At 34.9% G+C, this 26,062-nt stretch overlaps 1 protein-coding gene and 1 pseudogene across 1 annotated transcript in view; one reads left to right on the forward strand and one right to left on the reverse strand.

The window, feature by feature from the left end:
• Positions 1–1,879: 1,879 nt before the first annotated feature.
• The window catches only part of SLC20A2 (solute carrier family 20 member 2), a 79,849-nt gene continuing 55,666 nt past the window's right edge, over positions 1,880–26,062 (forward strand). Inside the window, 1 exon segment of the mRNA XM_025049983.1 lies at positions 1,880–3,396. The gene's annotated coding sequence lies outside the window, so the exon portion shown is untranslated.
• LOC112483353 lies at positions 10,709–10,826 on the reverse strand (annotated as a pseudogene).

Here is a 26,062-nt window from a genome sequence, read left to right on the forward strand (position 1 = left end):
ATTTAATGAAAACTCTACTGCCCCATTTTATGAATTTCAGGATTGTAGAGCTGGATCCTGAACATGATCTAGTCTGGTGGTTCTTTAAGTAGGAGTGTACATCAGAATGACTCAGGATTTATTATAAAAGTAACAGATGTAGCCTAACCTCAAGGGCATAGCCTGGCCATCTGTATTTTAAACCACCTCCCCCTATAAGAAGAACAAGCCCTGTATTTACAGATAAGAAAATTGGGTAAACTACAGCTGGTTCAGTGGTACCAAGATTTTATCACCAGATATTATGTAATTTCAGAATTTTATGGCTGGGAGAAATTTTCCAGATCATCAGTTTAGTAGCTCATTTTATAGCCCAGTATAAGCCATGCATGTTCACACCTATTCCAAGTAAGATATGAATGCAGAGAAATAGTGTTCTCTTAAAGCCTGTCTTCTGTTCTGGCCATGGTAAGGATCAAAATGCCAATCATCAGAATTTTAACTGATATTTTTTATTAATTTCAGCAACTGTCAGTTATTTGCAGTATTTATATTATATACCCTGTGATGGCCTCTTATATTTTGGAGAAATATATTTAAAGCTGAAGTGAAAGATTTAAAATTTTGTATTTGAATTATTCATTTTTTAATCTTAGCCTAAATATAAGAGAGAAATGTGTGAAAATTTGCACTGCTTTTTTAGAATGTTGTGTTTGTAAATCTGGTTGATTTTTAACTTTTTTTTTTTTTTAAGGCATCTTACCTTGGAAACAGTACAATTTGGCTTCCATGTCATCTTTGAGTATGAAAGAGAATTCTAGTTTCAGCATATCCTCAGTGGAGACCAATGAACCAGGTTTGTTTCTTCAAGACATCTCCTAAAGCCTGGAGCAGCAGCCATTTCCAGAAGTGAATAATAATGTCGGATGCCTGTGAATGGACTATATGGCCAAGTGACTCATAAAGATATTCATGGAAGAATGGTAAAAAACGGAAGAAAAAGCAAATTTCAAGAAGCCAGTCCCATACTATTTAAGTTTTTTGAGCAGCTGAAAGAAGATAGTTATGAAAATATGAGTGACAAGACTGTAGTATATTTCTTTACATGTTCCATACACTGTTAATCCTTCTGCTTTGGTGTATAATATTTGAATTATTTTCCTCTACTGAAATAGCTGGGAATCTACTTATGATCAGAGTTTTATTCTGTGTGGATAAATAATATATATAGGAGAAAAAGGAACAATTCATTAGGATGTTGGCCCCTAGAAATAGACTTTCACTGAATAATCACCAAAAGTGGAAGATGTTGATGAATTACTTTTTCAAAATGATGTATTACTGTCACAATCTTTGTGACTTTAGATTTATTTTTATCTACTCTCAGACTCTGTATGTGCCTCCTTTTTTCTTGCACAATTTTTTGGACCAAGGATCTGATGACCATATTTTTTCAGTGTAAAAATAAGTATTATATCTTCATAAATAGACCTTTGGTATGGTTATTCTTCTACCATAGGTTATTTTATAGGATCAAGAGTAGAATAATTGCCATTCTTTTTCAGAGTTGTTTTTCTTTATTATTTTTATGTTCTTGTTTAATGTTTTGTTTTCCTCTACTGTTTCTAGAGGGAAGTAAAGGATGAACTAGGAGAAAGTTTCAGAACAGTTCATCTATGTTCTGTTTTCAGTTATCTAGGAAACCAGAATAACATGGGTAGAAGAAATTTATAGAAAATTTATAGCATCTCTTAACTTTATTTTAAATCTCCATTTAATTATTTATAATTAAATAATCTTAAATTATTTAATTATTTCATTATTATAACCTTATTTTAAATCTTCATTAAATTTCTTTTTTAGCAAGATTTTTCCACATGCTAATAAGCAGAGGCGGGCAGGGGAGGGTGAGCGGGAGGGTGTGGAGAGGAGACAGAAGTTTTATAATTAACAAATGAAACAATTGGTGATTAAGGTCATTAATGTGTATGTACACATTGTTGGTATGAAAATTAGTTTGTGAGAGCTAAGATAATTAACTGACATGTAAATGTTATTGTTTTCAGCTTTTTGTGACTAAGTTGATTTCATCAAAAATTTTCTCTGGAGGTCGAAGGAAACCTTTATCCTTATATATTAAGTTTTACTAAACAGAAATACAAGGAAAAGAACAGGTTTTTAAATGTAATAAAATGAAATTCCAGAAACAATTTTTTAAAAAATATTTTCTTTCTCAGTAGGCCTATTTTATTTCATCTTTTTACCCCCTTTCCACCCTATCTACTTATCATCTGGTCTCTTACATTTTTTTCTCATCTGTCCAGAATTTCTTGTTTGATGTCTATATTTTGCCTACTTCCTGCCTTTTTCATGATTCAGCCTCCCATTGAAAATGCTTTTCATTCTCTTTACCCTCTATTTCCTTGGGTGTGCCTCCTTCCTAATCTGCCACCTCCTAGCTTTTGTTGTTGTTATCTCTTGTAATTCAGCTCCTTTCATCTCTAACTCCTGCTTCACCTCTGTCTGTTTCACTTCTTGTCCACCTACATTCCACTCTCATATCCTGTCAGTGGTGATCTCTTTCACCACCTTGCTCTACTTCTGTCTGTGTAGCTCGCTGATCTATCATGTGTTTTCATCTAGCTCTAATTCCTTCTCATCTCCAAATTTACGTTGCTTTGTTCCTGGACTTTTTAGTTGTTGTGCATTTGTTTCGTGAGCTCTTTTTCTATTTTCCTGTTCCTGGGTGGTAGGAATTACTAGATGGATTTGTTTTCAGTATTTGCATAGAATACAGATCCTTGCTGTGTATTTCCTGGGTAGCCAGGATGAATCAATTATTATTAACTTTTCTTAGAACATTGAGCTTCCTGTGTTTTCTGCTTCCAAGAATTAGATTGATATTCTAGAAGATTAATATTACTTTAAAGAGAGTCAGGATAGGTATATGATACTGTCATTTTAACTCTTTATTCAAGAGTTCATGACATTTGAATTTACTCCCTTGTCAGGTGGATGGAGGCTGGGAAGAGGAAAGTAAATACTATAAAAGGACTCACAGTCAGTTTCTAGAACTGGAAAGAAAACTGTAACCACAAACCACATGTTTTAACATTTATTAGGTAAAAGGTCCTCTAAAAGAATAACTATCAGGAATTCTGTTAAGTAGATCGTCTGTATTTTATATTTCAAGTTCCAAGACCTTTCTTTAATGTTTAACAAAACAGTCTTATAAATATTCATGTTATTTTGAGAGGCCTGATGTCTCCTTAAATATTAACCTGTGTCATTTTGAGGTTTTACTGTAACATTCTCAAAATGCCATTGACAACCGACCATGTTAGTTTCTTGTGTGGGAAAGCATATAAATTGTATGGTCTTTCCTCTCTGGACTCTAGTCCTGGTGTAATGTAAAAGGTAGCTTTTTGGCATTATTTTATTTATGCTGTTGATGATTTACATTGTGTTATATTTTTCCTTTATTCTCATATATATGAATGTGTTGCTCTCCATAATTTATTTTTTTTACAATGCATATGAACTACTGGAGGTAGACTAATGTGAGGGCAGATGCAGCTTTATTAAACTTAAGAAAGACCCTGTACATCACAAAATATAGTGTCTAAGTAAGATTTTAAGAAAAACCCTAGAAACTGAGCCTTGCCTAATTGCGATGGTGGTAGTTGTATATCTATCTTGAAGCTAAGGAATGGCTAGTGATAGTGTAATATTCACCAATGATGAGCAGCTAGTAAAAACATCAGAATTACAGTGAAGTTAATTAATGAGAAATTTATGTAGATGTGCTAAGTACAGGACTGTATTTTGGAATTACAAAGAACTCAACTGGTAGAGAACTGGTAGATTACATACATATTGTTGCTGTTCAAAATGCTTGGAATTCTTATTTTAAATTTGCTTTTACAGTTTTTGAGAAAACTAACCTTGTTAAAAACCTTATAGTCAGTCCCTTCTTTTTAACTAGAATTATTTTAGCTTAATCTGTTTGCCAGATGTAGTTCTTAATGACTGTTGTCTCTTCCCATAAATCATATCTGTTCTCAGAGAATTTAAAATTTGCTACAGTTAAGCATGTTTGACAAAAATGTACCCTAGGCTTCTAAAGTGTTCAGCAAAAATGACATCACTGGAATAGATATTGGTAATAACTGCTTTCAGGTAAGTTAGTGTAAGACTTAATGAATGTGAAGCTTTGGAGTACGTTAAAAATCAGTCTTTGTATAGTTGTAATGCTAACACTAGGTTATATATTCCAACCCGAATATAGTTCCTGGATTATATCTGTGTTTCTCTTATTTTAAAAAGTTTTTAAGTTAATTTTGTTTAAGAGAACCAGACTGAAGTGTGAATATTCTCATTTGGTAGAAAAATTGGCACAGTGATTTAATATTATTTTGTTTATGGTTGATTAATTTCTATCTAAACTAGCATGTCTTTAAAATATGGGTCTGTGTCCTAGACCATATGATAAATTAGGTTGGGTAAACTTTTCACTTGAAACAAATGGATTCTTCTGATCTTGGTTGTTTGACTTTGTTATAAAAGTCCACTAATTCATAGTATGATTAGACTTGTCTATTATATTGTGATTTTATATATTGTAAGGGTTGTATTTGGCGTAATTTTAAAATAGTAGTATTGAGAAAGATCTCCCAGAGATCTAAATATGTCTTGTGTAAAGCTCTTTATTAAAGTTCATTATTTATAATCAAGAGATTTTAATAAGCTTAGTTTGTATTTTATGGCTGGCATTAATTTGTATTGATATTACATTGGTAGATAGGGAAAATATTTCCATAGAAAGGAAGACTTGACGCATTAATATTTCAAAGCTTAGTTAAAGCTGGTTATGATTAGAAAAGTGGCTTTCACTTCTATTTTCTGGAAGATTATCAGTAGTCCTGAAGGCATGTTAGCAACATGTTTAATCGCCACAATGAATGTCTGGTTAGCAGAGATGGTTGAGAAGTGCTGCAGATGATGTAGAATAAGCTGAGGTACTGGTTTTGTCTTTCACTGCTCCCTCATATCTTTGAGAAACTAAAGTTTCTGATAGTGTTTTATTTTTCTTGGATTTTGATCATTTTTGATCTCAATAACAGTTACCTTTGTAGCCTCAGTAGGGTCAGGTTCTTGGCATATATTGAGCTCTTTGCTACTAATATAATTTTCAAATAAAATTTGATGTTATGAAATGTATTTTATGTAACATTCATATATAGTATATAATATGTGTTTATATGGATAAGTAAATAAATGTTTTGGCCATTCTACAGATCAGTAGGTTTGTTGGGAGCATTACATTCTCCTCACGATAAAAATGAGGAAACTGAAGGAGGTTATTGAACTGCCAAAAGTCACACAGATACTAAATGGTGAAATCAGGACTTTATTCTAGGTCTGATTAAATCACTTTTCTGTGTTGCCTTTAAAAATATTTCCCCTTGAAAAAGTAAAACTTAGTCGTTTTATAAATGCATATTAATTTGAGCTAATCCAATGCTGTACACCTAATTTTGTTCCAAAATAAATTAACTTTTTTCCTGATTGAAGACTAATGGGGCTCAATATTAAAAGTAATCAATGCTTAGTGGAAAAATAAAACCAGATAACAGAAAAGTATAAAGGAGGGTGGTAAAAATAACTAGTAATTTTACCACCAAGATATTAAGATTTTGATTTATAGTTTTCCAGACTTTTTGGGATATACATATATATATATATGCATATGTATTTAAAACAAAGATGTGTTCATAATGTGTGTTTAATAACATGGATCATCATTCTATATTATTTAAGTGTATAACATCATTTAAAATTTTCTTTTTCATTTTTTATAAATAGCCTTTTTATTTTAGAACAGTTTTGGATTTACATGAAAATTGCAAAGGTAGTACAGAGTCCCCAGTCTCCCTTGTCATTAACAACTTACATTAGTATGATACATTTGTCACAATTAATGAACCAATATTAATACATTATTATTAACGAAAGCTCTACTTATTCAGATTTCCTTAGTTTTTACTTTATATTTTTTTCTGTTCCAGGGTCCTGTCCAGGATTCCACACTACATTTAGTCACCATGTCTCCTTAGGCTCTTCTTGGTTGTGACAGTTTCTCAGATTTTTCTTTTTTTATGACAATTTTGAGGAGTACTGGTCAGATATTGTAGAAAGCGCCCCCAGTTGGGATTTGTCTGATGTTTTTCTCATGGTTAGACTGGGGTTTTATGTTTTGTAGAGGAAGACCACAGAGGCAAAAAGCCATTTTCATCACAGTGTTTCAAGGGTACATACTATCTGCATCATGTGCTGTGATTTACCTCTGTAGCATTTCACCTACTCTACATATTTTAAGCTACTTTTTAAACCCCTTCTTGATAAAATAATGCTACATTTGCTTTGAAATTGTCTTAACTTTGACATCTTTGCTACTTGCCAGCTCTGTGACCTTGCTTTTCTTGTCTTCACTTTGAGTTTCCTTATCTGAAAAGTGAAGACATTAATTAGCAGCCACTTCATTGAATTGTTTGCTAAATGTATTACCTGACACATAATAAATGCATCGTATATATTGTTCCAGCCACCTTTTTCTCCTCAGCCATCTATTAGGTATTTACCCTTTACTTGTTTATACCTTCACTTAGATTAAGAATAATGGTTTATGTATCTTAAATAAGTGACCAACTTCACAGTTTCCTCAAACTTAAAAAACTTTTTGTTTGGATATGGTTATAGATTCACAGGAAAGTACAAAAATATAGAGAGGTCCATACATCCTTCACCCAGTTTCCCTCGAAGGTAACTATAGTACAGGATCAAAACCAGAAAATTGACATAAATATAATCCACAGAGCTAATTCAGATCTCTCCAGATTTACATGCACTGTGTGTGTGTGTGTGTGTGTGTGTGTGGTAGGGGGTGGGGTGTATAATTCTCTGTTGTTTGGTCATGTATAGATTTGTGTAACTATCACCTGATCAAAATTTAGACCCAGTCCATCAACCCAAGCCTTCTTACTACCCCTTTTTAAACCACCTCCCAACACTTGGTAACCACTAATCTGTTCTCCACCTTTATACTTTTGTCATTTTGAGAATATTATACAAATGAAATCATGTAGTATGTGACCTTTTGAGATAGCCTTTTTTACTCAGCATAGTGCCTGTGAGATCCACTCAAATTGTTGCATGTATCAGTAGTTTGTTGAGTATTCTTTCATGGTATGATGTACCACAGTTTAATCATTTGTCCATTGGAAGGACGTTTGAGTTGTTTCTGGATTGGGGCTATTACTGATTGTTAAAGCTGCTGTGAACATTTGTGTACAGGTTTTTTTGTGTGGACCTAAGCTTGCTTTTCACTAGGATAAATGCATAGGAGTACAATTCCTGGACTTTTGTAAGCTTCTTTGAAAATATACGCTAATGCTGTCTGCACATATAAGGGCAGTTATTTTTTAACGCCAGGCATTGTAAATAATGTATATTGTCCTTTGTTTTAATATGTCTATCATTTGCAGTATGAGTTCAAAGTATAGAATTCTGTCTTTTTCAAACTAATATGCATTAATAATTATTTCATTTTGTTAATGAATTCTTTCATACTGGTATTTTTCTTGTGGGATATATTACTGTTCTCATACTAAATTCAAATGGGAGAGATATTTCAAGTAATGGTTTTTTTAAATCAGTTCTTTACAGTGTGATGTTGAATTTTTAAAATATTAAGATTAGCATAAAAAACAAAGTCTTAATTGACTCATGTTCAGCAATATTTAAAATAATTGATAGAGCAGTGTTGACACTTTTCCAACAAAACAAAAGCATATATTTTCAAAGACGCTTATAACATTCCAGGAATTGTACCCCTATGCATTTATCCTAGTGAAATTAAAGCTTAAGTCCACATAAAAAAACCTGTACACAAATGTTCACAGCAGCTTTATTAGTAACAGCCCCAAACCAGAAACAACTCAAATGTCCTTCCAATGGACAAATGGTTAAACTGGTATAATGTTTGGAGTCCTAAAATATTTTATAAAATCTTTTTCTCTAAGGTTAATAATAAATGATAAATCATTATTAAGGTAAGACAGACAGTACTCTTGATATATGAAGGGCCCCTAATTTTGATAGCCATAGATTTAAGTTGGGCATCAAAAGTCAGTGTAAGTAAGGACAATATATATTATGGATGGTGGGCAGGCATTAGCTGATTGATTGGTTTTGGCTTTCCCAAATGTATCTACTAGCCTTAACTGATAAGGAAAAGTTCTCTGTGAAAAATTGAAAGTAAGGAAAAAGATGAAATATAAAAAGTAGTGGTTCTTAATTCTGACTGCCCATTTGAATAATCTAGATAACTTTTAAAACAAAATAAGCACCAATGCTCGAGGCCAGTTAAATTAGACTCTCTGAATGTGGTGCCCAAGCATTGGTATTTTAAAAAATGCTTCCAGGTAATTCTAATGTTAAGCCAAGGTTGAGAACCGCTGAACTGACAGAAATGGCTTTTATGCTCATATTTCTTCACCTTAGAGTTTGATAATGTTTGTGTTATAGTCATTCTTCTCCTATGTATTGGACTAATGTGGGTTCCACATACCTTTTGTTTATGGTTCTGCTGAGATGTATATTTTCCTAAGATGAGAAAAATCACACTTGTAAATTGTGGGCACATTTAAATTATATAATACAACTTTAATATGTCTAAAGAAAAAATGCCTATGAAGTGGAATTAAATACCCCAAACAGTGAGAAACTCAGAATCACTGCAAGTCAAAAATGAAGTTAGGTTTCATCCAGGACATATTATGGGTGGTAAACTTTTAGGGAAATTATTTAGAAAACCTGCATGGAGCGTTGCAGTAATAGATCTGAGTCTTTATTGATAGATTGTATTGTTAGCCTTACTTAGTTTTCCTTTTTTATTTTAATGTTTTACTTTATAGAAGCAGTATTTATTTGTATTAAGTGAAAGTATGCAAGAATGAATAAAAAAGAATCCCCCACTCATGTTGACAGCCTGATGTGAATTCTTCCACACCTTTTTCTATATTCATAAAAAGTAGTTATAATGATATAAGATTTGTGAGTTTTTCTTTTTAAAATAGGATCATACTCTACATTATTCCGAAGTTTGCCATTCCTCCTTAATATAGCACGGATATTTCTCCAGGTCAACAGATACAGGTCTAACTCTTGTTTAAAAAAAAAAAAATTAAAAATAAAAATTTCAATATACCATAATTTATATAACCATTTCCCTGTGAAAAAACATTTAGAATTTTTCCTTTTTTTTTTTTTTTTTTTGCCACTACAAACAATTGTGTAACACATATCTTTGTCTATATAACTTTAGGTACTTGTTCTTTGTTTCTAAAGTATTCTTATAATCCATGGTTTGGTTTTGGTCAGATTTCTTAGTTTCTGGATAGCTGCTCTGATGGTGAGAATTAGTGAATTAATGTCAGTTGGTTTCCAGTTAATTGGCTCCTCTTGGGCATTAGATAGGAAAGTCAATTATTTTTTTAAATGAGTAATAATGTATCCTAGTGGCCAGAAATGTTTTAAATAGGTTCTAGAATCTCTGAGATAGGATATCTTAACAGGAGGCTAATGGATGGGCTTCATGGGGGTCCATGATCCATCTGATGTTGATTATAAAATTGTGTACAAGTATACATTTTATGGCTTTCATCACATTTTCAAAGGGACTCTTGTCCCCTAAAAATGTTAAAAATTGATAATATACATATCAGAGAGTAGTACTTGGTCTAGATAACCTGTAAAGTACTTTGAGTTTGCATCAATAGCACATTTTTTAATAACGTTCTCTTTCTCTAAAGATGTAGAGGAAATAAGTTTACTTAATTTCCAGGTGATGTAAACCTAGGAGAGGTGATGAATACCATAAATAGCAGATTCTAGATTCAGAATAATCTTAATAGGTTGTAATAATGTTCTGAAATTAGCAAGATGAAATATACTAAGGACAGACTTTTGCAGGGGTTGAGGAATGCTTGGGGGTGATGGACAATCTCAGGTGCACCTGAGATAAAAAGAGCTAGTATTTATATGACCACAGGGTTATATGAGCCATCTCTGTGATGTAGTTGCTAAAAATATGAGCTAGTTAGACCACATTTGATGAATTATGTTTACGTCTATGAAACCACATTTCAGGTGAGACATTAGCAAAGGAGGGGGACAATTATAGTGATGAATTGAGATGTGATGTCACACAAGGAGCCACTGCTGAAGGAGTTTGGTTGTTGGATCTGAAGGAGAGGGTATACAAGAACAATGGTAACAACCCTATAGATTAGGGAATAGGAAGACCAGAGGGTGCTATGTAGAACTTGATCATTGCGGGACATGGAAAAGCTCAGTGAATGTTTGAATGAACGAATGAATATTACAAGGCAAAGGATTTTGACTTGATCTAAGCTCTGGTGAGAATACTCCAGTAATGCGGTGGACTGCCCGGCAGAGTAATGACTTCCAATTAGTGGAGCCCTTCAAGCATAGTGACAGGTGACTGGGATAGGGTGTAGAAAAAATTCTTGCTCTAAGTGAAAAGTTGTAAAACAGGACTTCAAAACTCTTATAATTGGAATTTTATATTTCTTAGGTACTTTAATTCTAAAAATAAGAGTAAATTCTAGGATAATATAGGCTCTTCAGAAGTATTTTTTTTTTTTTATGCCTATAGCATCTGGTCTTCCTAGTGGTCTCCCATCCAAGTACTAACCAGGTCCAACCCTGCTTAGCTTCCAAGATCAGACGGGATTGTGCGTGTTCAGGGTGGCATGGCCGTAGACCAGAAGTACTTTTATAGAAGGAATGTTTTTGACTCACCGGCTATATGATTGTCAGTACAGGTGTTTCAAAGGTGCTGAAACGTTGAAATATAACAGGTCTTTATCTGAAACTGCAGTGCCTAAGTTATTTCCACTGTTAAACCCGAAGTAACTAGTTTAGTCTTGTGGAGTGTGGTTCAAGATTTTATTTTTGTTACTTTAGAGAGGAGAAAGATCATTCTTTTCAAGCTACAAAAAGAGAGTGAAAAAGGAAATTTCACCACTTCCTGGCTTGTTTGTGGCCTCAGGAAACACAGGACACTATCTCCATTAGGCTGATTGTTCTGAATTCTGACTCAGATGATTATAACACTGTATGGAATTTGTGTCATGCTTTGTCATTTACATAGGTTTGCACCCAAGTTTGCATATTTCCTGTGAAAATGTATCTCTAATATTTGTTTAAATTGTTTGAGTCAGAGATATCTCTATTTCTTCTCAAATAATTGAAACTATAAAAATCCTTTAGGTTATGAAAATGGATAAATGCCAAAAATTTTTTATGTAATGCTTTAAAAGAAAAACAAAGGTCTATCTTAGAACAGGTTGAGAGATGCTGCCACTTATGACACCATGGTTTCCACTCTTCTTTGTACTGCCAGAGAGATCTAGGTTAGGGGTTAAGAAGACAGACTCCATTATTTATTGGCTGGGTGACCTTGATCTCCCATGCCTGTTTACTTGTAAAGGAAAGATGATGATGGTGCTCACACCACTGTGAGAAAGCACTTAGCAGAGTGCCAGACACATGGAGAGAATTCCGTAAACCTTCTATTACTATATCTTCTGCTCTCACTTTTTGAGCTGCTTTCTACATTTTTTTCTCATTAACATATCATCTATGTTTTTTACTATCTTGAACACAGCACATCTAAAAGTAATTTTTTTATACCCTACCCCAACCACACCCTCCTCTCACCTTAAACCTACTCCTGCTTTATCCTCCTGTCTCCTCTTTAATTAATGGGGACCGCTCACCAGAGGTAACACAGAAAGAGGTTAATACCGCAAGCTCTGGAGTCATACTGTCTGGGATAATATTCCTGCTCCACCACTTACTGTCATGTAACCTTGGACAAGCTACTTAATGTCTCTAAATCTCAGTTTCTTCAATTATGAAATAGGTGTAATAGCAATCTGTCTTACAGAATTGGGAAAATTCGATGAAGTAATGCATGTTAAGTATTAGTATGGTCCCTGACATTTAAGTAAGTGCACAGTACATGTTTATTATCTATAACTCTCAAGCTAGGAATGGTAGTGCCTCTTCTTTCCCCTCACCTGAAAGTCATCAATGCTGTTGATTCTACCTCAGAAGTCTCTCTCCTTTCTCATCGCTGCCTTTAGGCCAGGGTTTCTTACCTCGAGTCCATTTCTCAAAGAAGTTCATAATCCCCTGAAGTTAGATAGATGTACATTTTTTGACATGTGCATTTTTACTAAAGAAAGTACTTTTAGCTTTTTTCATTGACCTTCACACAGGTCAGTGACCCAGAAAATGTTAATAACTATTAGACTTTTACTTCTTGCCTGTATTCAGTAGCCTATAAACTGATATTCCTTCTTAGTCTCTGTGCTTCTAGTCTACTCTTCGCACTGTTGCCCAGCTTTTTTAAAAAATGTGTTTACATCACCATCCTATTTATACGATTGTATTGCCTCCCTGCTGCCTACAATGGTGGTTCTTGCCCCTGACCACATACTAGAATTTATATGGGAAACCTTTTTAAAAATACTGATGCCCAGGCCCCATCCTGACCAAAAAAAAAAAAAAAAAAGATACTAACAAATATCAGGCATCAGTATTTTATTATAAAGCATCCTGGGAGATTTTAATGTGTAGCCAGGGCTGCAGGATAATGGACTAATTTAATGTGTTAGCATGGCACAGAAAGACCTCAGCAACTTCATGCCAATCTACTTTTTCAGCCTAATCTACCTCTTCTCCCGTTCATATCCCATCACTTGCACTCTGGACACATACATTTTTTGCTATTTTCAAAACATGCTCTGTTTCCTGCCTCTTGAGTTCTTGCCTGTACTGATTGCTCTGCATAAAATGGCTTTCACCTTTTCTCTGCCTGGTCATTTCCATCGCAAAAGCTTCCCAAAGCACCAGAGAATTGCAGCCTTTGCTCTTGTACAGACTTCTGTTTTGGCCCTACACCGTATTATAATAATTTGTGTATCCGTCTTCCACATTACTCTAAACTTATAGAGTAGAATCCTTATTTCTCTGGTGTGTGGCACCAGGTTAAGAAGCTCCCTGCGAGTCCAATGAATAAATGAGAATGAACAGCAGCCTACTCTGGCGAATCAGGAAATCCATGAGGTGGGAGAATGTAAGTAAATATGGTATACTAGATGGTGAGAAATGTTCAGCAGAAGTTTTATCTTCTATTGTTTTTTCATACTATTATAAAAAGGAAAGATAAAAGTATACAAAGTTTCTCATCTGGGACCAGGAAAGTTGAGACCAGCTTTAAAAATACCTCCAAACACTGTTGAATATTATTGAACATAATAGCATAAAGTCATGTTATATTTGTCTCCTGAGACTCTCCAGAGATTTCTGAATGAGAAATGGAGAATCAGCAATTATGATGATGGCAGCTGTTTATTTTGCCCAGTGGATTATCCTTACTTAGTTACTGATTTAAAGATACCCTTATAAGGACAGTTCTCCAGACATTATATGTTTCTAATTTTGATCTCACCCCTGGCCTTTGTGTTTTAGCTGCTGCGTAGTCCTTCTCTTGGCTATTTTTAATACTTTTTTTTCCCAGTGTGTCTCAGAATTGTCCAACACATTCTAAAGAATCATAACTTAAATGTGATTTATTCTTCTTGTTTCTTCAGTACCCAGAATTAACATGTTAAAGATCATTTTGAAAGGTATTACTTTAGTAAATGATCTCAGAGAGATTGTTTTGGATATTATTTGGGGGGTGTTTTGGGTTGTTTATCGTAATTATTTTTCTCAGACACTGACTCACCACTACACTTTTATGAAAAGAGATGGCTTATTTGACACATACAAAAAGTAGTACTAGTGGGATGTTGTGATTTGGGTATACATCGTGATATGCTGTGTGTGAACAAATAGAATACCCTTTGTCTACCTGGCTGCTTATTATTTTATAATCTCGTATCTTAGAAGCTTGAATAATGAGGACAGCATTTTTCTTATTCAAAATCAGAATGATAGTTAGAATTTCTTAATATGCTACCTTTTTACCCTTCCACCCATCTTAATTTTAAAAAGTTTTTTTTTAAGCTTTAAAGAAATCTGGATCTATTAAGGGCTCCTCCTTAGATGTGATATACATGAAAGGCTCTCAGTGTGCAAAACTAAAAAGAGTAATTTTTAGTTATTTTTAAAAGCATTTTTAAAAACAGGTCTGAGTCAAAGATCTGGGAAATGGCTCCTGCTTTTGGCAATTGGAGAGATAGGAATATGACGTAAAGAAAAAGGAGAAACCAATTCTTACAAGGAAGCATCGAGGTCAAAAATGGATAGTTTTCTGTTATTTTAGTCTATAATCAACCCACAGATATCCCAGTACTGTTTGTCTTATTTTGTGAACCAGGGCCTCTGTAAAGGAACTGGTCTCGGGTGTTTCTGAGAATGGCCTCTTGGATTATTATAATTACTGGGCTCTTATAGTTCTTAGAGCTGAGTTTTTAATCCTTCTGGTTTTTTGCTTATCACTGCAACTTTGAAAAATGAGCACTCACTTGTTAAAATGAATTGTGTATGTTTATCATCAAGGACCCTAGGCTGTACCCCCAAAGAAACTAGTTACCTACTGGATTCTTGTAGTGAAGTGAAATTAGAATCTCTTATAAATATTTCATCTATTTTAGTTTGAGGTTGATTTCAAACTGCTTACCCTAAAAGGGACCACTTCTCAGTTTATCTGGTTGGGAACAGACCACATCCATTTATAGCAAAACTATTAAAAGTTAGAGAATAAAGTTTTGATTTCCCAAGTCTCTTGGTAAATTGGTACCAAGTGTTGTATTCTACCATACACTTGGGCATCTACCCTTCAAACAAATCTTAAAAATGCTCAGAGACTTGTTAGTGGAATAGCAGGAGCCGTAAAAATATATTTGAAATTATTAAAAGTAAAACTGGTGGCTTTGGGCTGTTGTGCAACTTTGGGCAAGTTCTCTATTCATCTGAAATAAGATAGGGAACCTAAACACCCAGAACTCTGAAATAGATTCTCTAATTCCCACATACAGGTGGTTCAATCAGCAGTTCCCCTTCATTTTTATTTTATATAGCTAAAATATATATATTAAAAGTCTGTGCCAAATCCTAGTGCTGTATGTGTGTTAACTCGTTTTTATGACAATTCTAGGAGGTGGGTTCTTATCTTCATTTTACAAATGGGCAGAGAGAATTCTAACTTGCCTATAGTTGCAAAGTTAGTAAGTGATGGAGTTGGGGTTTGAATGAAACCAGTTGATGATTCTATGAAAATACTCTCCTGCAGCTCTCTTTTCTTCAGAAAGCCTTAGATTTCAAGTTAGAAGTAGGGTAGCCCTTACCCTAAAAAGATTGTAGATGCTCTCGAAGTAGACTTGATTGCTTGTGAGGCAGTGTGGATTGAAATAACAAATTAATATTTGGTGCTAATGTACCAAAAGATTTTGGAATTAAAAACTTGCTGCCTGATTCTTAATAGTTTTCCTATAATTGGAATGAGTAAACCAAGAAGTAGATATATATAATTAGCACACACAACTCATTAATTCAGATGCTAGTCAGCAACCCAGAATTGGCAATAAAGTTTGATTTTTGATGGGTGAAATTTTCCTTTGCATTATCTGTGAAAAAGAGATTTCTAAACAAATAAATAGAATAAGGTTACAGGAACATTTTACTTATTTCTACATAGCAGAATATTTTCAAGTACTTTTAGCAGTCTTTTTAAAAATATCTGTTAACTATCTTTAGTACTTTTATCTTAAAAAATGGAAGGAACTCATTTAACATTTTATTAATAGATTCAAGTAATAAAACTATTTAAAAGTATTTTCAGTTTGGATACATAACTACTTGAAGCCAAATTAAACTGGAATTAGTAAGATTTTGTTAACCTACCTTTTGAATTATTGTGGCTCTAAATCTGATGTTTTCCCTAAAATCTCAAGTTATGATATATTTAAGGTTTCTTGTTTTTGATTGGTTTCTATACTAATAAATTATAGAGGTTCAAATTGTACTTAATAAACCTATGTTTATTTTTCCATTTAAGATATATTTATTATATAAGCTATTAATACTCCTTTGTATCTGGCAGCCATGCTATCTATGTCTGTCTAGCAGTTTCAAGCCTAGCATCTTATATTACCAAGTACAGAATTGTTATCTCCAAGAGAAAAGAGGAAGCCCCCAGTTTTAAAGCGGAGGAGGGACAATCTCTATTCTTTTAACTGAGGGAATGCTAATGTTGGGGTACACGAAAACATGTTTTACCCTTGTGTGCTAGTGTAACTCTGTGAATTCCAGACAAAGGGGAAAATATTAAAAATATATTTAGCACCTGCTACATACCAGGTGCTTTGCTTGGTGATATAGCTATATTTATTTATCTATATTCATACATATCTGTCTATCTTTCTGTATATGCACAAACCTGAGTTTACTAATTTAATGAAATATTTGTATATTAAGCACCAGGTTTCTGTTCACTGTTCTACATTCTTTACAAGTGTAAACTCATTTAGTCTTACTAATAATCTTATGAAGTATCTATATTATTATCTCCATTTTAAAGATGATGAAACTAAAGTGCAGAGAGAGTATTTGCCCAAGATCAATAACTGCTAGGTGATGAAGCTAGAATTTGAACCCATGCAATCTTGCCGTGGACTCCATACTCTCACTGGTACTTTATAGTAAAGATTTGGAGAAATTAAGGAATTAGTAGTCAAACAGCTTTTAATTAATAAAGCTGAAATCTGAATCCAAGCTATTCCCTAGACATTATATTTTTCCTTTTTATGTGTCTTTGCTTATGTTATTTGTTCTGTATAATGTTCTGTCCAGTCCTTTTGCTGTTAAAAGCCTATCAGCATGCAAACGCTCAGTTCAGATGTCACTTTCTCCAAGATGCCTTTCTTGATTACCACAACTGGAAGCCTCCTCTTCTTTTCTTAGATTTCTACTGGAATGAATTTTTACTCTTTGGAATGCTAACTGACTAATCTCTTATAAGATAGAAAGTTCATATACAGTTGATCTTTGAACAACGTAGGGGTTGGGGCACCAACTCTGCGGAGTAGAAAATCCACATATAACTTAAGTCTGTCCCAACCTTGAATGGAAAATACATTATACTGCCACATTTACCATCAGATTATAAGCCTCTTGAAGACAGAACTGTCAATTATACCATTTTCCGCTATTGTCATGGGCATCCTGCCATTCATACAAATCTTGCATATGCTTGGGAGTTTCATAAGGGCAGGAAGCAACTGTTTAACAAATGTTTGTTAAATGAACAACAATTGGGAATGTATGGAAAGGGTAAAATTGCTCAATAGAATCCTAAAATACTTTAAAAATTCAACTCTGTTTTAATAAGTCTTTAAACAATAGCAAGTCATACTCTCATAGCCCTGATATAAATTATGTTATAAAATTATGCTGAATTAGCTGTTTATCAAAATTTTACAAATAACTTTTGAAGGGTTTGTTACTATGTATTTCTTTTAAATTACCAAAAAAAATGCTGAAGAAAAAATGGTTTATTCTTTGAGCTAGATTTCTCTGTTCATATCTGTATAAATTGGTACTTTTAATCCATTTTTGAAGTATTAAGACAGACTGAATAGCTATGAATTATGCCAGTGGCATTGTGCTGTATGTAATAACCCAAAGGCATTGTGGGAAGGAACTACCCAAAGATATGAATAAAGGGAAGTGGGAACAAATAGAGGTTATTACCGTACCATCAGCCAAGGTATGGAAATTGTACATATATACTATTTAGTCAGTGACCCTAAATTCTGATTCAACCTTAGACTAGCAACAAGAGGTGATATAATTGAGAAAATTGATCAGGCTGTCAATACTATAGAGTTTTCAAAGAGATAGGTTTCCCTGAAATACTTAATCATTTGAAACCCCTTTCAACTTTTTATTTTTTTGATCTTTTAGGCTGTAAAAGTAGGGAGCCTTTAATCCTCACTCAGTAAATATCCCAAGTTGATCTTTAGCAAGGACTATACTGATGGTAGGAGAGGTGTGATAAGGCTGTGGCCCTTTATGGAGAGCTGCTGTGTCAGGGCTGTGTGCCGTCAGTGAGTTTTAACACTTGATGTCAGTATTAACACTGTTTTACAGATGAGGAACAGACTCACAGAAGCCAGTTAAGTTGCCTGCGGTCATATAGCTGGAAGGTGGGGGACTGCATTTTGAACCTCGGGCTTTCTGACTCCACAGCTACAATCCAAAGAAGAGTTTCTTCCCTAATTTTTTTATTAGCATGAAGCTTTTATTATTATTATTTTTTTAGCATGAAGCTTTTGAGTGTTTTATGTCATCCTCTGAAAAACTGAGAATCATGGTGAAATGCAAATTTTTTTCCCCTTTCTACTTTTTCCCTCCCCTACCTCCTTTATTAGTTGGACCACATAACCAGGTTTAATCCGAAGATGACAAATAGCTCAGAATGGTAACGTTCCTGCTGGTTCCAGATATAATTTTTAAATATTTTAGAATAACTGATCTCTCCATGATCTAGCGATGACTTTTCTAAGGTTCCAAAATAAACTTAAGAATCGTGAGATATTCCGGAACATATATTTAAATTTTCATTAGAAAATGACCTCTATTTAAAAAATAAACCGCGCTGCTCTCCTCTTCCCATCCTCATGTGTGCTCCTGTAGCACATAGCAAATAACTGCACCTCCTGGAGTGTATTTGCCTGGGTGGTCACCAACATGTGAGCTCATTGAATACAAAACTTGTCTTTCCTCTCTGCCCCCCGCACCTAGCCCTGGAACGGGAATATTCCAATATTTATGACATGATTTTATAAGTGAAAGCATGCCTAGGAAGAAATTCTTTTCTTTTCCCCTCCTTTTGGTCTCTTTGCCCTCATTTTAGTTCTTTCTCCTTTCTAAATCATTTTTCCTCCTCTTTCAGTCTGTCTCAGTTCTTCAGCTTTCCATTTCTCCCACCATCTCATTAGGAATTTTTACATTCATTACATGTTGAAATGGCAATATCTTGGCTATATTGAATTAAATAAAATAGATTATTAAAATTAATTTAACTTGTTTATTTTTACTTTTTTAATGTGACTACTAGAAAATTTAAAATTATATATGTAGATGTTCTAGAGGTTAGATGTCCAGGTTAATTCATTAATGCAAGTTCACAAAAACAATTGTTTTTTCTTTTGTTTTTCTTTTAATTTTCTGGATCTATTGGACTAAGATCCCATAGATCACTACCTTCCACTGGCATAGTGCTTCCTGGCCTTCTTCCTCCACTACCAAAAAATTATAGGAATGAATGGGAAGAATTTATCTTGCTTTTAATGATGCACACAGAATTTTCTCTACATAAGTATGCCTAGAACAGAAGTATAGTTGACTCAGATTATTTTCGCTAATGAAAAGGAGGCAGCAGAGTGACTAATGTAAATTGGAAGATACACTATTTCCTTTGGAATGTTTTGGTTCTTACTTTTTGGAACAGGTGTGGCCACTGTTGAAAGAAACAGTGGAGTCATACTTAGCATGAACATATGAGGAACTGGAAAAGTGCACAGAATCCCTTGCCATCAGTATAGTGGATTTATCATGTTCTCTGATGAAAACTCTGATGCATAATTGTACTTGGTGTATTTGCTTTTTCTTTCTGGTTTAGGGAAGAAATAATGTTTTGGCTTAGAAACCAATCTGTGACATAATAGGATAAAGATAATTGTGTCAAAAATAGTCTCACAGTGTCCTCTTTTGGCTTTAGGAATTTCCGAGTAAGTTTGCTGTAGATCACTGAGAATTAATTCTATTAATCAGAGGTCAGCCATCTTTGATAAGTGCTAACTTTTTTCCTTTTGGCATCGTGTGGGAAATGCCCACCTCTGGTGACTTTGGGTTGGGGTGGTGCTAAGTGCACAGCAGCTACCATCTCGTAAGGGCGGAGCAAGTGCTGGCTACAGCTGCCTAAGATTGGGCAGTGGGGTGGAATCCCAGCCTAGCAGCTAGCAGTTTTTGTAAACAACCTGGAGAGGGATTGTTCTGGTGGTTACCAGCTCGTGCCAATGAAAAGCAACCCGTTTGCCACTTTAGGTACACAGGCTACAGGTGGACAGTGCTTTGTAAGGACATGGTCATGTCTATGTTACAAGATACTTGCCAGCAATAGTAAGTTAAAGAGTGAGCCCCTGAGCTCAGACCTGGGAATTGAGAACTGAGTAGAATGAATCTCTTGAAATCTAAACTGACATGACATTTTAAAATTAGGAAAACAAACAGTTCTGGAAAGAGCTATAGGATTATAGTTAAATGGTTAATATGGAAGACATGTCAGAGAGAGGTTAGGAGGGAGATTGGGGTAATCTACTGTTGATTCAAAGAGGAGCCTTGGACAATCACTGAATTTTGCTGTTTACTCATCCGTTTAAAAATTGGGAAAATGACATCTCCCAGAGATATTTAGAGATTTGAGTGATATTTTAACATGATTTGGTATTTTTCATAAAATGTCTAGTAGGAGCCAAATATGTCATCAAAACTTAAATGCCTAAAACAAACTAGCCTGAACCTTAATATCTTGAGTAGATATTAAGCAGTTCTGTGTCTCTGATATTTATCAAAGTTGTACTTAGTAAGGGAGTTTATATTTTTTAAAAGAAGTTCCATGTTTTCTAACTTTCTTTTGAATATCAGCTGTATGCTTGGGGTCTTTAGCTGTCAACTGGAGCTTCAACATGCTTTATAGATGGTCAGTTACCTATAAAGGAAAATTTACTAGTTCCGGCCAGCCAGGCAATTAAATGCACTTCAAAATGCTTCTTGCCAAGGATGATACCTTTTGCAAATATTTGAGATGTTTGTTCTTAGTTATAATTTATTAGTGAACCTGTGTCCTCATAGCAACTCCTTGGGAGGTGCAGAAGACAAAGCCAGAAAGCAAGTAAACGAAATTTTAGTTCATTAGACGTTAAGGAAAAAAGCTCTCATTCAAGGCGACTTCTTGATGGACTTATTGGTATGTGTATTTGATGCCTATTTAATTTTACACAGTAGCACATTTGGTCATACTGTTGAAAATCTGACAGAATGTCCTTTTACTTGGCTTTTCCTTGTGAAGAGCATACAGCACTGCCACCTTGTTGCCAAAGTTTTGTCTGATGTGAATGTGCCTAAAAATTCAAGTGAATGCCTGTTGTGAAAAAGAGCTTACTCTTTTTCTTTGTCAGTACTTGCGAATACAACTTAAAAGAAGTTAGTATTATTGGACTGAATTCAATAATTAGCATAATCATGATGCTGTGTATTGTTCGCCAGAGCACGCCCCTTGGCCACATTTCCCATTAAGAGGACACCGATGTTGTCTTAGTGAATAAATCCCGGCACACACGATGCAGATCAGCGAGTTCCTGCCTGCTTTGCCGGTGCAGTTAATTTTAGCCAGGGTTTGTTCTATGAGTTGTAAAGCTGTTTACCCAAGTAGAAGTTACTAAGCTGAAATGTCACTTCTCGACCTAATGTGATAGGATATCTATTTTAGACTTCAGATTGTGTTCATGATCGGGAGAGCAATCTTCTGAAGAATTGCGGCTCAGATTTCCTTTGAAAGTACTTGTAAGTACTGGGTGAATTTTTAAGATTTCTCTTTGTTCTTTTCTCTTTAAATCTTCCTGATGTTACTATCATAGTAATTTTTTACATCTGGGGAAAACCGGAAACTTTGGGATGTGTACTTTAGAGGATTCTAAGAATGGTGGCCAAAGGTTTTTTTTTTATTTTTTTTAATATATCCTACTGCAAGAAACCTGCTTTATTCAGTTTCTCCAAAAGAAAGTATTTGATTCTTACTATTTTTATCTTTGCCAAGCAATGTGTAAGTTATTACTTTTTTTACCTGTTAAAATATTTGGTTAATGGAAATGGTTGTGTCATTGAGCTTTATTTTCTACAGTAACCTAACTCTTACAAAAGTTAAAAGTGGGTTCCTGTTCTATTATACTTACCCTGAACTACAAGCTTATGCTCCAGAAATAATGGAGTGTCAAATGTAATTTTGTAAAATTTATATAGATAGATGTTTTCATTTTTTTAAAGGAGGATTTTGTGTTTAAAAATAGACCCATATACTCCTAAGGAGAAGCCCTTAAAAAAATAAAATACTTTTAAGAGGAAGGTTTTAAAAGTAATTGAAAGCATCTTCTAGAAGATTGAGTTAGTTATCAGAATTAACCAAAGACCATGAAATTCTCTAATTTTTAACTGCCCTTAATTTAATAAGTCATTGCCAACTTAAATTTGATTGAAGAAAACCAGAGATTTTAATATCGAATATTTTAAATTAAATCAGAATCACCTTGCTTAGTTTGAAGTGTGTTTGGAGTACACTGACCTCATGCCACACAACTTCCTTGTAACACATAACCAGGCAGGAATCCCTTTATCAATTAACACATAAATTATATCCCCTCTAGGAATATTGATTTCAATGAAACAATTTTAATAGGCAATGTAGTAACTGCTTACCAGCCTTCCCTGTCTCTCTGTCATCTCTATGAGCAAGGAGGGAAGCATGCCCTCAAATGCCATTTTCCCATTTTGAAAGCTTTATTTAAAGACTTCTTTGTTATTATGTATTGTCTGATTTTAAATCCAAATGACCTAAAGTATCAACAATGAAAGGAAATGTTTCAGTGGTACATTTAGTAGGAAAAGAATGTAAGAAGGGAAAATAGAACTGAGTTCTTGGGCTATTTTTGGAAAGAAGATTTTTTTAAAACTTTTTTTATTGAGCAGAAGAGAAATTTGCAGTCCAGATTAATTGTAATTATAACAGAAAAGTCTGTAATGACATCTTCAGCAGTAAAAGACTGTTCCAATATATGCTTCATAATATATACTTTTATCCAAAGAAAGTAACTATTCTTATTCTTTCTTTTAATTGTTAATAAGGCATCATCAGAATCTCAGTGGAGTGTTTTTAAAGAAGTGTTTTTAATTTAATAGAAGTTTCCATAGGTGTTTTCACTACTAGGAAGCATGTGTTCTGTTAGGAGTTGCAAAAAATGCTCATAAACACTTTTAGAGTATTTGTTTTAATGATTTATGTGCTGTGAGAGAGTGAATAGGTGAATGAAAGAGGAGTCATTTTTATTATGTGTCAGTGTTGGAGTTTCTCCTGCTTGCTCGTGCTGTGATTCTCTTCGCTAGTTCTTATCCTGTGTGCCTGACAGCGATGCTGGTTATGGTTCCCTCATGAGTAGAGTTTATATTGACTAGTTTTGACCTTGGCCATGACAGATCACATTGAGTGTGACTCAGGGTCACAAATGGCGGTCCAGATGCTGAGAAAAAGTGAGCAGCTTTATGGCATATAGAAATGTCCACGAGCCCATGGTTTCAACCGGGGTCCAGATGCTGAGAAAAAGTGAGCAGCTTTGTGACAGACATATAGAAATGTCCACGAGCCCATGGTTTCAACCATGTGCTGTGCATGCTTGCACCTTCCATCACCATCGTCCTCACTGCCATTAACTTTGTGCATATCTGTCTTCCTGGTGGCCTGCTCTCTCGTCCTTGCGCTCTTCCTCTTAACATTCACAGACCAAGAGGCTCTGACAGAGTAGCTTCTGACTGCAGTAGATTTCTTTTACTGTTACTTTATTCCTAGAGACTAGCTTTCTTCTCTGAAGCTTTGAGGGATTTTTCAGGGAAGCAAAGAGAAATCTTTTCTCTGGGTCCCCTTCATCCACATGAGATTTTTAATGGGTAACTTGTCTGCATAGCTATATGGGAACTTAACATTATCTAACAGGTTGTCTTCTGGCTGCACCTTCCATCACCATCGCCCTCACTGGGAACTTAACATTATCTAACAGGTTGTCTTCTGGTTTGGAGCCAAATGCAAGTGCTCAGTGATCACATCTCTAGAATGTTCTCTTTCAAAAGGAAATTTCATAGGAATAGGTTTTGTTATATTGAATTTCAACCGTTTTATCTAAAACGAAAGGAACAGTGAGTAGAGGGATGCCTTCAGCTTTGCCTGCCTAATCTGATTTCTCCTGGAAATACTGGGACTGTTGTTATTATTTAGCATGCATTAAGCACCCCTAGAGCACATACAATGCACAAAGAAAGCATAGTTCCCACTCTCAAAGAACTCACATGCTAAAATTAGGCAGTACACAGAGGCTGGGCCCTTGACATACACACTGAGTACATTGACAGGAAAAAGAATATAAAAATGAAAAAAATGGAAAACAAGATAATGTGGGGAGGGTCAAGAGTAGCTCATGGGCTAGTTTACAGTTCCTCTGGACTTTTCCAAATAGGACTAGGACAGACTGCAGTGCCATCTGGGGTGCTGTTACCCTCTGTTCTAGCAGCTGGGGAAGTTACAGAGATGAATGAGAAGACCGACCCAAGGAGCTTTATCCACAATTCCCATTCTCTGTTATAGTGCCCCACAAAGGAAGGAAGTTCAGTAGTTTTGCTTGCACCTGGAACTGTTATTATGTGGAGTATGTAATCCTTATATAAAGTCCAATAAATGTAAGAAGCATCTTTCTCCATATAATGATATTTGGACAGAACTCTGAATTTGGGTTCCAGATATTTTCTCCCCTCCTGAACTGATAGGCAGTTGAACAAGTTACTTGACCCTGCACCGATTTAGGATGTTGATTCAACTGTTAAAATAGAGAAGTGCTTTGAACATCTCAGAAGAAAGGAATTACGAAAATCAAGTAAGCATTACTGTAGCTCATAAAGGAGTCAGAAGAACATGAATCAGAAGGGAGCGAACAAGACAAGCTTGGGTATTGGAGATTAATAAACAGGAGTATATCGTATGAATCTGTGAGTCATTTTTCCCTTTATCCTCAGTCTCAGCCAGTCTCTGACTAAGGATCTGGGTCTAGTTCATGTCTCCACAACTAAAAAAGATTTGGAGAGGGCTCAACAAAGAACCTCAAAAAATGATTAAAGGGTTGAAAATGATACCTATAATAAGATGTTAGGGAACTTCTATTATTTAGCCTGGAGGGGAAAAAAATGGCAAGGGGACTCTTGAATTGTTATTCAAAGATATGTGTGCTTCACTACCAAGAAATAATGACCAACTAGTATCTATTTCCATTGAGAATATAAGGGTTCAGGACAGGAAGGGTTAGGTTAGAACCGTGGGCCTCACAGTCCCAGAACCCTGAGCATCAGCACCACCTGGGAACTTCTGAGAAATGCGCATCCTCAGGCCCCATCCACCACCTACTGATTCAGAAACTGGGGGTGGTGCCCAACAATCTGTGTTTTAACAAGCCCCTCAAGTGGTACTGATGCACATTAAAATTTGAGGACCACTAGATAAGACATAAAGATACTGTAAAATGAGAAATTTGAGTACTTTTGTCAACTTTTTTCCTGAATTCATCTTAAAATGACCTTATATTTGTTTGCAGTGTTTTCAGTATTCTCTCTAAAATCAGGAGCTAGATGACCTCTCAAAGTCCCTTCTAGCTCTGACTTTGCTCTGGATTTCCTCTGGCACTTAGAGAAGATTAATAATCAACCAGGAAATTTTTGCAGTTTTCTGAACTCAGTGATTAAGATAGTGCCCATTTCAAATGATCAAATGAGATAATGCGATATTTGTAATGTTATCATATGTATCCTACTTTATCATAGTGTTAATAAATAGTGTCCCTCCTCTCCATGTGACTTCTTCAAAGCACCCCCAAAGGGAAATTTGGGCAGAGGTCAAAACCAGGAGCCCCTTGATGTTAGCCCATGGTGATTTCATGTCACAAATCACTGGCTAGATGGTTCGGTGTCTTCACAATGCCCATTTCCGAAAAGAAGTGGCTCTAAGGAAAGCCTGACTCTACCCTGTTTTCCCAGCTCACTTCCATAGGAGAAGGTGGTGGGTTAGCTGTCTTACCACCTGCAGAAATGCCATTTCTGATCCCTGCCTTGGGGA

This window comes from Pteropus alecto, unplaced genomic scaffold, assembly GCF_000325575.1.
Source record: "Pteropus alecto unplaced genomic scaffold, ASM32557v1 scaffold24, whole genome shotgun sequence".
Taxonomy (NCBI): Eukaryota; Metazoa; Chordata; class Mammalia; order Chiroptera; family Pteropodidae; genus Pteropus; species Pteropus alecto.